Consider the following 12013-nt stretch of genomic DNA (forward strand, 5'->3'; position numbering starts at 1 on the left):
ACATGAGGAAACAAACCCTGCATGCTGCAATCCAAACCGACCCTGACAAGGCCCAGTTCTTGGAAGTGAAACACTTCATGTAGGGTGCCACGTGACTCTGTTAAAATAAAAATCCCAAACAAACATTTGGGGGTGCCTGCTCCCCCAAATGAAAACATGGGTGGGTGCCACCATTCAAAGCCTCGTAACTGCTGAGGTTGAAGTCCTCAGAGTGGGATCAAATACTAGCATTACCTCACAAATGCCCCCTACACCAGGGTCACCTGTGAAGGCTACACGTCCGTAACAATTCCCTAACACATGTCACTTGCTCAAGGACACACCCGAATGAAGGTGAATCAGGGAATGACATCCAAAAGCACAGTTCGTCCCACCCCCAATCACCCTAATGCATGCACCGGCCTACCTGGTGCATACCCCCCACCCACAGCAGGTCTCTGCTGCCACCTTCCACCCCACTCTCCATGGCACACTGCAGTCACCACACTGGTCTTTCGGGTACTCTCTTACCTGCTGTACTTGGACTCCTGGTCCAGGGAGTCTTCTCAAGGCCATGGAGGTGCTGCAAGTGGCTCCTGCCCAGGGTGTTCCACTCATCCGGCTTTGGACTTAGATAGGGGGAATCCTTGTTCACTGCGGGAAGAGAGACAAGACAAAGGTAAGTGGTTTAGAGGATTGGGTGAAGCCTCTAAAATACCCCCCCAGAACTGCCATGTAATTTCAATAAGCCCCTGCACACTGCCACATGCTTTGGTCACCCACCCTTGCAGGTTTATCTAACCCTCGCTCTGTTGCATGCCTCTGAACTCATGCATGCATGCCCCCCAGTCAAGATTGCATGTCAGGAGAGTGATTAGAGGGGTAGGTGTAGGGGCTACAAGTCAGAACACAGCTAACTCCTGCAGCCATCCGGATTCAGTCATGACTGAGAGAGTTAATTGCTTTTAACATTAAAGCTTCACCAGAATAGCCTCATTAGAATGTTTCAAGAAGTTAGATGCCCCTGCACAAGTAGGTTTGCCCCTCCTCCCACAGTCTCTGAGGTTAGCCCTGCTCCCAACATTTGAAGGGGTTACCTCCATCTCCCCTCCTGAAATGTTTTGCAGAACAAGTAGTACATGATTAAAAACTGCCTTGCAACATGTTTTGGATTTGATGTGGTCGCGGCAGGGGATAACTCACAGAAAGGTGCCATGATTCAAGTGCTTAAAAATCGGCAAATCATTAACAAACCTACCTCACATTGATGAAAGGATGTCAGTGGCAGGATCCCAGCAGCCTCTATACAGTTACTTGGATGGGTCGCTGGTGTGATGCAGTTGAACTCCTAGGCAGCAAAAGGGACCATCGGAGAGAATCAGAAATCATATAATTGGCAATGCTGAAAAAAGAAACAATACATTAGTCCCTTTCCCACCGCATTGTACTACTACACTAAGTGTTCTTCAAGCAATAACCCATTGTCATAACTGTTTTACAATCTTGAAAGACCACCTGGTTATAAACCACTCTCGTATGCTAGCCTAAAGGGTATTACAAACAAAAATGAAACAAACAAGCATTGGCAATGCCAACAGTTTTGGCTGTTGTGTAGGAATGGGAATGGCACTTGCAAGGCACTGCAGTAGTGGAATTAACTGACCATTGATGGTAGCAGGTGCAAAATGGTGCAAGTACCAGGGCATCTAATGGCAGTGCATGGCAAATGCATAATACTTATACACAAGCCAACATGTTGACTTTGACAATGCTTGTTTTTAACAGAACTTCAATGAAGGACAAGCTTAAGGGAGGTGGACCGGGGTAGAAGGGACAGGTGACACAGATGGTGGAAAGATGGTGACATGGAGAGGAGGCGCAAATGACACAGAGAGAAGGAATATGACACTGAGGAGAAGGGAAAGTGAAAAAGAGGTTGAACATGGGAAGGAAAGGGACAGGTAACATGGGCAGGATGAGAGGCTGTGGCATAAGGGACAAGGAACAGGGGACAAGAAGCTGAATATGTGGCAGGTGACAGGGGCAGAAGGAGCTGGTGACATGGGCAGAAGAGGCATGGGAAAACAGTGTGCTTGTGACATGGTGAGGAAGGGGCTGGCAAATAACATGGGGACATGGGCTTAGGCCATGGGTAGGGTGAAAGGCTGTTTATAACGGGTGTGATGGAGCAGATGGCATGGGGGAAGGAAGGTAGGTTATAAGAGGGAGAAGGGGAAGGTGACAGGGAGGAGAAGGGGCAGGTGACAGAGGACGAAGCAGCAGAGGTGTATGGGAGAAGGGAATGGGCACATATCAATAGGAGAGCTGACACAGGTGAGAGGAAGGATGCTGGCATGAGAGAGAAGAGACTGGGAAAGAAGAAGCTGGAGTCATGGGGAGAAGGGATAGGTATCATGGGTGGGGGAGAATCTGAGACACAGCGATAAAAAGAGGTGACAGGAAAATGGAGAAGAAGTGGCAGGTGACAGGGGAATAAGGAGCTGATGACATGGGTGTGAGTGAAGGCTGACACATGGGAGAAAAGGCAGATGATACAGAGGGAGACAAGAGGGAAGGGGCAGGTGACAGGAAGAAGGGGTACAGGGAAAAAGGGATACAGGGAATAGGGGGAGGGTGACCTGGAGAAGGAGGGTCTGGTGACAAGGGGGGATGGGTAGATGACATTGTGAGGAGCAGCGAGGGGCTGATGGAGCGGTATAAGGGCGGTGAGGGGTGGACGGAGAGGAGCGGCGCCGAATGGGGGCTGTGAGGGACTGATGGAGAGGTGTGGGGAAGCATGGGACTGAAGGTGAGGTGCTGGGGCAAATGGTGACAGTCAGGATCTGATGGAGAGGTGCTGGGGCAGCTTGGGACTGAAGGAGAGGTGCTGGGTAGGTGGGGGCAGACAGGGGCTGATGGACAGGTGCTAGGACAAATTAGGGAAGTCAGGGGCTGATGGAGAGGTGTGGGCAACGAGGGACTGAAAAAGAGGTGCTGGGGGAAATGGGGGCAGTCAGGGGCTGATGGGGGGCAGCTTGCGACTGTAGGGGAGGTGCTGGGGCAAATGGTGGCAGTCAGAGGCTGATGCAGAGGTGCTGGGGCAAATGAGGGAAGTCAGGGGCTGATGGAGAGGTGCGGGGCAGCTTGTGACTGTAGAGAGGAGCTACGATAGGTGGGTGCAGCGAGGACCTGATGGGAAGCAGCTGGGCGATAGATGTGGGGCCAGTGAGGGGCTGAGAAAATGTTGATGGAGAAGATTGGGGCACTGAGGGACAGTGAGAGACTGATGGTGTAATGCTGGGGCTGGTGGAGACAGCAAAGGCCTGATGGAAAGCTGTGCGGCAGGTGTGGGCAGTGAACGGCTAATAGAAAAGTGTTAGGGCATGGGGAGGGGGGTAAGAGGCTTATAGGGAGGTGCAGTAGACGGGCAGAGCATTGATTGGGGTATTAGAAACTCAGACATGTTTGGGCCTTATTCACAGAAGTGTTTTATAGTGGTGCAATCCCATTGACAAATGCTCTGTGAATCAGGCCCATATGTGTTCTTAGATCATGGTAGCAGGGGCACGGTGGTTCTAGAAAGCAGCCTGCATTGCAGTGAGATATTAAGTGATACCAAGTAGTGTGCAAGTGAAAATAAACGAAAAGAAATCATGCTTCGCCATTCGTTGCACAGATTTGCAGCATTCAGACAAACCAGCAGCATATCAATGCAGTCTTTATCTGTAGTGCGCCTTGTGTTGCTTTCTTTCCATGGGCCTGCTCACAGTGCACCACGTTTAGGTACGGGCCATTTTGACACACCGCTGTGTCCCCAAAGCCCCCTTCGGCGCGGCAACAGTGGAGCAACAAAAATCTTGCCCCAGCTCATTTGGCGCGACGGCTATTATGGCGCAGCGGTCCAATACTGAAATTAGCGGCTGCTCCCAAATAGCCCTTGCACCAAATTAGACCCGTTTTGAAGAAAACAAATCAAATCCTAAGTGTGACACAAACATCAGCAGCACTTTCCGCCTTAGATATCGCAATGTGTTGTTAACTGGCAGAATCACAGTTTGCTCGAAGGAGAAAAGGGAACACGTGCACAAGCAAGCTCATCCCCGGGCAGCTGAAACTAACAACTTCCAACGTAAAATGCACAGATCTTCTCTGGCACACGTGTACTGTGCACTTGAAACGGACATCCCTGAATTTAAATGTGGGGTGCTATAAAAAAAACAGGGTAGTGACACACACCGGGCAATGGATAAGAAACCCCCATAAACAGGGAGACACCCACACAACATAGAAGCGAGAACAGAGAGGACCTCGACATGTATTTCCGACATTTATTTTTTTAAACTGCAAAATACATGTCCCTTCCAAATACTACTGACCTCTCAAGTGCACTTGTATTGCACCCCTGCTCAGGAGGTTGTCAGGGTTTGCACTGGCAAAAACAGTCAAACATGGCGTGTGCCTAAATGTCCTGCTGCAGCCTGCACACGTTGTTAGCAGAAGCGTTGAACGATGCAGTGGTCAGTTCCTGACTTTCAGACTGAAAAGCAAAGTTCACATGGATCACATGAAAAAGCTGCAAATGCTGCAGTCTGGGAAGTGAAATCGGCGAGAAAATAACTCAGATATCAATTCTCAGACAGCATTTGCAGAATCGATGAAAGCGTGAAATCACTTGCCGTTGATGACATTATAAATGAATAAGTAATCTCACTTACCTAAACATGTAAAATAACGAGATGGCAGTACACACGCAGCAAAAACAATAACGGCTCCAGTCTTAGTCTGTGCACGTGCAGGAAAGCAGGCCTGAAAGGGAGGGGCTGGGGTGCGGCTGTGAAAGGGCAAAACTATCTCTGGCCCGTTTCGGGGGAAGCAAAAAAAAAAAAAAAAAGAGGACTGCGAAGCCAACGAGGGTTTTCGTTGTTGTCATTAGTTTCACAGAACATGTACATTTTTTTCTGAGTGAGTCTGTGGTTTTGCAGTTGTGGAGCTGCAATAGCCCTGATCTGCAGGGACACATTTAAAATTGACACAAATGGTAGCGTCCACAGGGACCTGGAGGAGTGCTGGAACAATTGTACATCCCACTCCCAAATACAGAATATTAATCAAAGGGGCGTGTATTTGTATTTGAGGGTCACACATTGGTTTAGGAGTCGAGGAAACTGTAAAATACAACTCCCACTGAAGGGTGGTGCTTCTCTCTAATCACGGCAGAAGCAGCTCGAATGAGGCGCTCTTTGCACCTGCATTTCCCTCCCCCAATTACATATTATGTGAAATTGTGGAAGAGGGTGGGGTTATAAAGTATGCTGAACTGCTCTGCATTGGATAGGAGAGATGGGGAAAACAGAAATCTCCTCCCATTTGGAGATGAATCATTCGGCCGACGCTATCGGCCCAGCACTTAGATTAGCATGCCTGGGCCGATAGAAACGGCCCGTGGCACTTATAAGGTTAAAGCATCCACGCCCCAAACTTCCATACATAGTTGAAACTGATGCATCCAGTTTAGCCATGGGAGCTGTCCTGTCCCAGAAGGATCCTGAAACCGTCAACTTCACCCAGTAGCATTTTGGTCCAGAAAGTTCTCGGCACCCGAGTTAAACTATGCGGTTACCGATAAAGAATTATTAGCCATCAAATCCGCCTTCAAGGCTTGGCGGCATTATCTTCTCGGTGGCAGGCATACCATTACGGTAATCACCGATCACCGGAACTCGCAGTATTTAAAAACAGCCAAAGCCCAATCGTCGCATCAACTTTGATGGGCATTGTTCTTTGCCGAGTTCGATTTCGTGATCACTTATTGAACAGGTTGTAAAAATGGCAAGGCAGATGCCTTATCCCGAATAGGGATGGGAGAAGCATATGCGAACCCAGAACCCAGAACCCAGAACCGGTGCCTATAATTTCAGAACAAAGAATTTTTGGCATAACCACTCTACAGACACTAGAGGATATTCAAGTAAAGATCCAACAACTCTTCGATCCAACAGCCCTGCAGGACTGAGTGAAGAAAGGCCCGGACTACTCAGTCATCAATGACCTACCTTATTATCAAGGGTGACTATTTCTACCACACAAGGAACTACAAGAACTAGTCATCTCCAATTATCATGACACTGATGGAAGGACACCCAGGTATCACAAAAACTGAAGCTAAAATTAAGAGACAATTCTGGCGGCCCACCCGGCGAAAAGACATAAAGTAATTTGTAATGTCTTGTGACATTTGCGCCCAAAACAAAAGTCAGAGGAAAGAACCAGCTGGCCTCTTACAGCCTTTGGATATTCCACCTACACCATGGCACACCTTATCGTTAGACATTAATACAGATCTACCTCCATGTAATGGATTTAACACCATTCTAGTTATTGTGGATCTTTTTTCCAAGATGGCCCACTTTATTCCTCTAAAGGGATTACCTTCTGCTTCAATTCTGGCCAAGGAGTTCCTCGAAAACATTGTTCGAATACACGGATTTCCTTCCCTATCGGTCTCTGACCGAGGTAGTCAATTCATTTCACATTTTTGGAAGAAATGTTGTCAACTGGCGCAAATCGACGTGAGGTTCTCAACCAGTCACCATCCCCAGACCGATGGTCAGACAGAGAGGACCAACCAGACCCTTGAACAGTATCTAAGTTGCATGCTACACCACACCGAAATAAAGTTTTTGCTCCCACTTTATTTTGTGAGCTTAAGTTGTCTGGAACTTATTGGGAGTGTTGTGGTGTATTAAGATTGTGATTTTCAACTGCTTTATGATAGTGAAATGTTATATAACTAAAGAGTAAATAAATGTATATTCTTTTACTTGGAAACCTTGAGTCAGTGTTAGCTTGAATCATAGTAGTTGCTATCCTTTGTGTAACTATTTGATACTGCTCATTTGCTCTTGAGATAAGTCTGGCTGCTCAGCCATCGCTACCACTTTACTGTGTAGTACAGGCTTGTACCAAAGATGAATTTGTACTGTCACTTGTAGTTTTAATTGTGTGTGGTGTTCCCAAAGGGTAAAGCATATAATGCTGCCTAACACTGGTGTACAGAGGTGAGGATCAAAGTATAGTAATTACACTTAGAGTGCTGCTATTACCTTGGATCAACTAACAACAAGGCTAACATCACTAAAAAGCAATATTAATCATGTCTGAAATGGAAAGCCACAGTCAGGACACCCTCCTGAGTAACACTGCAGATTATCTAAGAAAGGTATGTAAAGAAAGGAAACTCTCTGCCAAAGGATAAAGACTGAATTGATTGAAAAGTTGTTAAAGGACCAAAGTCTAGGGAGTGGGTCTGAAATAACTGACTCTCTAGCAAATGTGGAAAGTATTGAGGGTGATGTCTGTTATTGATGAGTTGGAAGAGGCAGATGTGTCTCCTAATGTAGGTCTCTCTGCCCCCTTTCCCTCGTCTGCAACCTCAACCCTTGTCCACTGGGGTCCCCACAGGTCCTACACTCAGTCCTGAATTCAGTGCTCTAGATAAAATGAGGCTTGAACTGGAATTCAAACGTTTAAATGCTCAAACCGAACAAAAGCACCAAGAACTTAAACTCAGAGAAATGGAGTTGAATCATGAACTAGAAATGAAAAGATTATCTCTCGAAAATGCTTCTCTACCAGAGATTTCTAGGTCTTCCAGTCCTAAGAGACCCCGTACGCCTAAAGAAATTGTGGGTATGTATCAGGTTAAGCTTGACATTTTGGATTGGTTGGCAATGTTTGAATATAACCATGGGATTCAAGGTCTCACAGGGAATGACTTGCTTCCCAGGCTCTTCTCTAGGGTACCTCCTGTTGCATCTGATGTTGTAATAGAGTTGGGGGAGGTGGATAGGATGGATTATGAATGTGTGAAGCTAGCTTTAATTGCTAGATTTGGGAAGACCCCTTGCCAGTACCTTAAGAGGTTTAGGACCCTCAAAAAGCATGATGGTACCCCTTGGGCTACCTGGGTATGTGAATGTTTGAAAAAATTAGATGGTTGGATTAAGGGTTACAGAGTAAACACTTATGAAGGAATGAGAAATCGTGTTATGTTGGAGTTTACTTTTGATGCCTGCTCTCTTGAGCTCAGACAGCACTTGGCTGATTCTATGGAGATAGGTCCAAAGAAACTAGCTAAGGCTGCTGACTTGTGGGTTGCCAACAGGGCTACTCACAAGGATTCTGGGGCTGCTCAGAAAAAGGATGAGTGAAAACAGCCAAAGAAAGATAACAAAGATAATTCTAATACCTCCAATCCAAAAGAGGGCCACAAACAACAACATAAGGGTAAACCACCAGGGAAACCAAATCAGGCTAGGGCACCATCTGGCCCCAAACGAGATGGAGGTCAGAAGAAACCCCCATTCATCAAGACATTTGGGGAATGTTATGTTTATGGGTCAACTGACCAAGTGAAAGGGGATACCAGATGCAAGGGCAAACCTTCAGGGGTCCACACTGTCTCCTTAGCCTTCTCCCCAGAGGAAGAAGTACCTATGGCCAGTGGAAACTTTCACCTACTAGCTGATGCACCCATGAGAGTCTCAGCTACTGTTTCTTTAGTGTCCCTGGGCTTGTGGGAACAAAAGAATTTAGATGTCAATAATTCCATCCCAGATAATACTAAAGAGTATTATACAGATAGTGTTCTTGTGAATGGACAGGAGACCACTGCCATCAGATACAATGGAGCCAGCATAAATGTGGTGGATGAATCATTTTTCAAGGTGGAGGATGTTGCTAAGGCACCCAAACACCTCACCAAGTTAGCTGGAGGCCCTGTGCAAATGCTTCCCCAGTTACCAGCTCTCATCCAGTGTAATGATATGTCTGTCAAAATATGTGTTAGTGTGCAGAGTGAAGTGCCTGGGAGAATCCTGTTGGGTAATGACCTGAAAACTCTTGGAGTTGTGTCAAGCACCCCCAGGCCTCCCAGTAATAGGAGACAGGAGCTCACTAGGCCTGCAAGGGAGAGTACATTGAGAGGCTCTCCAGAGGAGTTGATAGAGGAAACTATCACTCCCACTCCACAGGAGTTGGTCACTGCTATTTCTAAGAAGAATGAGGCAAAGAGGAAACCCAAGACCTCCAGGAAAAAGTCAGACAGCACCCCTGTGCTACCAAGAAGGACATCCCCAAGATTGTCCAAAGTCACACCTGTGACTCCTCCAGCTGCTGAGGCAGAGTGTGAGGTGCAACCTTGTATGATTGAGCCCATCTGTGAAGAATCAGATCTGGAAGAAGACACTGCCTTAGTTGGAGATCTTGACCCTGTTGACCATCCTGAGCTGCGGTCTTTAGTGGCAGAAGATTGACCCAACAGGGCAGACTTCATCAAAGGACAGAGAGAGTGTCCTACTCTTGAAGGTGTTCGACAACACGCTGCTAACCAACTTGATGGGCAAGAAGTTGGAAAGCACAGGTTAAGCTGGGAAGATGGCCTCTTCTACAGTGAACCAACTGAGTCTATCCCTGGGGACTCCAAAAAAATTGTAATGCCCCTTTCCAACCGACTCCACTTCCTACAGTTAGCCCATGAGATACCTTTGGCTGGTCACTTGAGCTTCAAGAAGATCAAGGAAAGGCTCTCTCTCTACTTTTACTGACCTTAGATGGATGCAGAAGTTGACAAAGTCTGTAGGAGCTGTCACAATTGCCAAACCTCTGGCAAGAGTGGAGCCAAGAACTTTGCACCCTTGATGCCTCTCCCAGTGGTGGGAGTTCCTTTTGAGAGGGTGGGCATTGACATTGTCCGTCCCCTTGACCCACCCACAACATCAGGGAACATATTTATCCTGGTTGTAGTAGACCATGCTACAAGATACCCAGAAGCCATACCTATGAGAACTGTTACGGCTCAGGCTGCGGCTAAGGCTCTACTTGGTATTTTTTTACCAAAATAGGGTTTCCTAAGGAAGTGATATCAGACAGGGGATCCAATTGTATGTCCCACTACATGCAAGCCACGTGGAAAAACTGTGGTGTCACTTAAACGTTCTCCGCAGCTTACCATCCACAGACAAATGGGGAATTAAATAGGTTTAATTGTAATATGAAGAGAAAGTGGGACCTTCTACTTCCATGCCTTCTCTTTGCATATAGGGACGTCCCTCAGGAGGAAGTTGGTTACAGTCCCTTTGAACTTCTCTATGGCCATCTAGTCAGAGGTCCATTGGCCTTGATCAAGGAGGGGTTGGAGAGTGCTCCTTCTCCCAAGCCAGTCAGAGAGAATGACTATATGATCGGTCTCTGGAGGAGAATGTCACACATGATGGGAGAAGCAAGTGATAATTTGAAAGCAGGTCAGGTTCTGGTCAAACATTGGCATGTCCAGAAGGCCGGCATGGTTGAGTCTATTCAATACCAGATTGTATTAGTTATGGTGCCAACAAGACAGAGGGCCTTGCAGGACAAATGGATAGGACCCTTCAAGGTTGTGGGCAAAGTTGGAGAGTTTAACTATTTGGTGGACTTCGGCAGACCTAAGGAGGCTCACAGAGTCTTTCACAACAACCGTTTAAAGGCTTATGTCTCGAGACCAGAAGTAGGAGCTTTGCTTCTAGCTTCAGCTCAAGAGCCAGAGGATTGTGAACCTCTCCCTGACCTCCTCAGAGGACAACCTTTAGAGGACAACCTTTAGATGAAAAAATAGAAGGAGTTAACCTCTTTTCTAGGCCAGCATGATATTCTCACTGGTGCCTGTTTACCTGTGAAAAGCAGAGGTTACAGAATGTCAGAACATGTGAGATCCCACATCAAAGGAGAGGTCAACAAGATGCTTGATCTCGGGGTTATAGAGCCATCTACAAGTCCATGGTCTAGTCCAGTTGTTCTAGTACCAATGGCAGGATCCAAGGAGTTGAGATTCTGTGCGGGCTATAGAGATCTAAATGCAGTCACTAAGACTGATGCCCATCCTTTGCCAGGGACAGATGAACTGGTGTATAGACTTGGTTCAGCCAATTACCTCATTACATTTGATCTAACCTCATGCTATTGGCAAATAGCACTGATAGACGATGCCAAGGAGAAAACTGCATTTTCCACCCCAGCAGGCCTCTACCAGTTTAAGGTCATGCCTTTTGGACTAAATAATGCATCTGCTACATTTCAAAGGATAGTTAATGAAGTTCTGAATGGGATGGAGGACCTCTGCATGGCATACTTAGATGACATTGCAGTGTTAAGCCACACATGGAAAGAACATATTGATCACCTGGGATATGTTTTGCAGGCTCTTGAGCAGGCCCATCTGACCATAAAGGCAAGCAAATGTCAAATTGGTCAGAGTAAATCTGTGCAAAACTGAGCCACCCCTACTACTCAAACCCAAGTGAGAGCTTTCCAATTTCATAGAGAACTATGGGTCCATAGCTTCTCCCTTGAATCTGATTTCCTCTCCAAAATTCCCTAAAAGGGTTAGATGGAATGAGGAGTGCACTCAAGGCTTTGAAAACCTGAAAAAAAGCCCTTTGTCAAGCTCCAATCCTAAGACCTCCTGATTATCACCAACCCTTCATTGTGCAGACAGATGCCTCCAATATAGATACAGATGCAGTCCTTAGTCAACTGGATGTGAAAGGTAGCGAGCACCCCATTTGCTTCATCAGTAGGAAACTGAAGGAACCAGAAACAAGTTGGGCAACCATAGAGCATGAATGTTTTGCCATTGTGTGGGAACTGAAGAGGTTTAGTCCATACTTGTATGGATCTACCTTTGTGATTCACACAGACGACCAACCCTTGAGATGGTTGTATTTGTATTTATATTTATTAGGTTTGTATAGTGCTTTACACCAAAGCGCTTTACAATACAAAAACAAGAATACATAGTAAACAAGAAGCATCAAGTTACAAAGACATGAAACAAACCATCAAAAACAATATGTAGATCAATTGACCAGTTCTAAAGGCAGAATGGATAAGAGGAAGAAGAAAGGGAAGTATTAAGGGAGGTCAGAGCGGGGGAAGAATACAGAGATAACAGGAGGAGGGAAGGAGGTAGCAGAAAGAAAGGGATGAAGAAATGAAGTAG

The 12013-nt window shown here is 46.4% G+C and overlaps 1 long non-coding RNA gene across 1 annotated transcript; it reads right to left on the bottom strand.

Annotated features, from left to right (window-relative positions):
• Positions 1 to 516: 516 nt before the first annotated feature.
• LOC138581905 (uncharacterized) lies at positions 517 to 4857 on the bottom strand. The gene is made up of 3 exons (XR_011304860.1): positions 4695 to 4857; positions 1238 to 1381; positions 517 to 633 (listed from the first exon to the last, which is right to left on the bottom strand). It is a non-coding gene; the product is annotated as an uncharacterized lncRNA (long non-coding RNA).
• Between the last annotated feature and the right edge of the window lie 7156 nt (positions 4858 to 12013).

The sequence above is a fragment of the Ambystoma mexicanum genome, chromosome 3q (genome assembly GCF_040938575.1).
Source record: "Ambystoma mexicanum isolate Mex_15411 chromosome 3q, UKY_AmexF1_1, whole genome shotgun sequence".
Lineage (NCBI taxonomy): Eukaryota > Metazoa > Chordata > Amphibia > Caudata > Ambystomatidae > Ambystoma > Ambystoma mexicanum.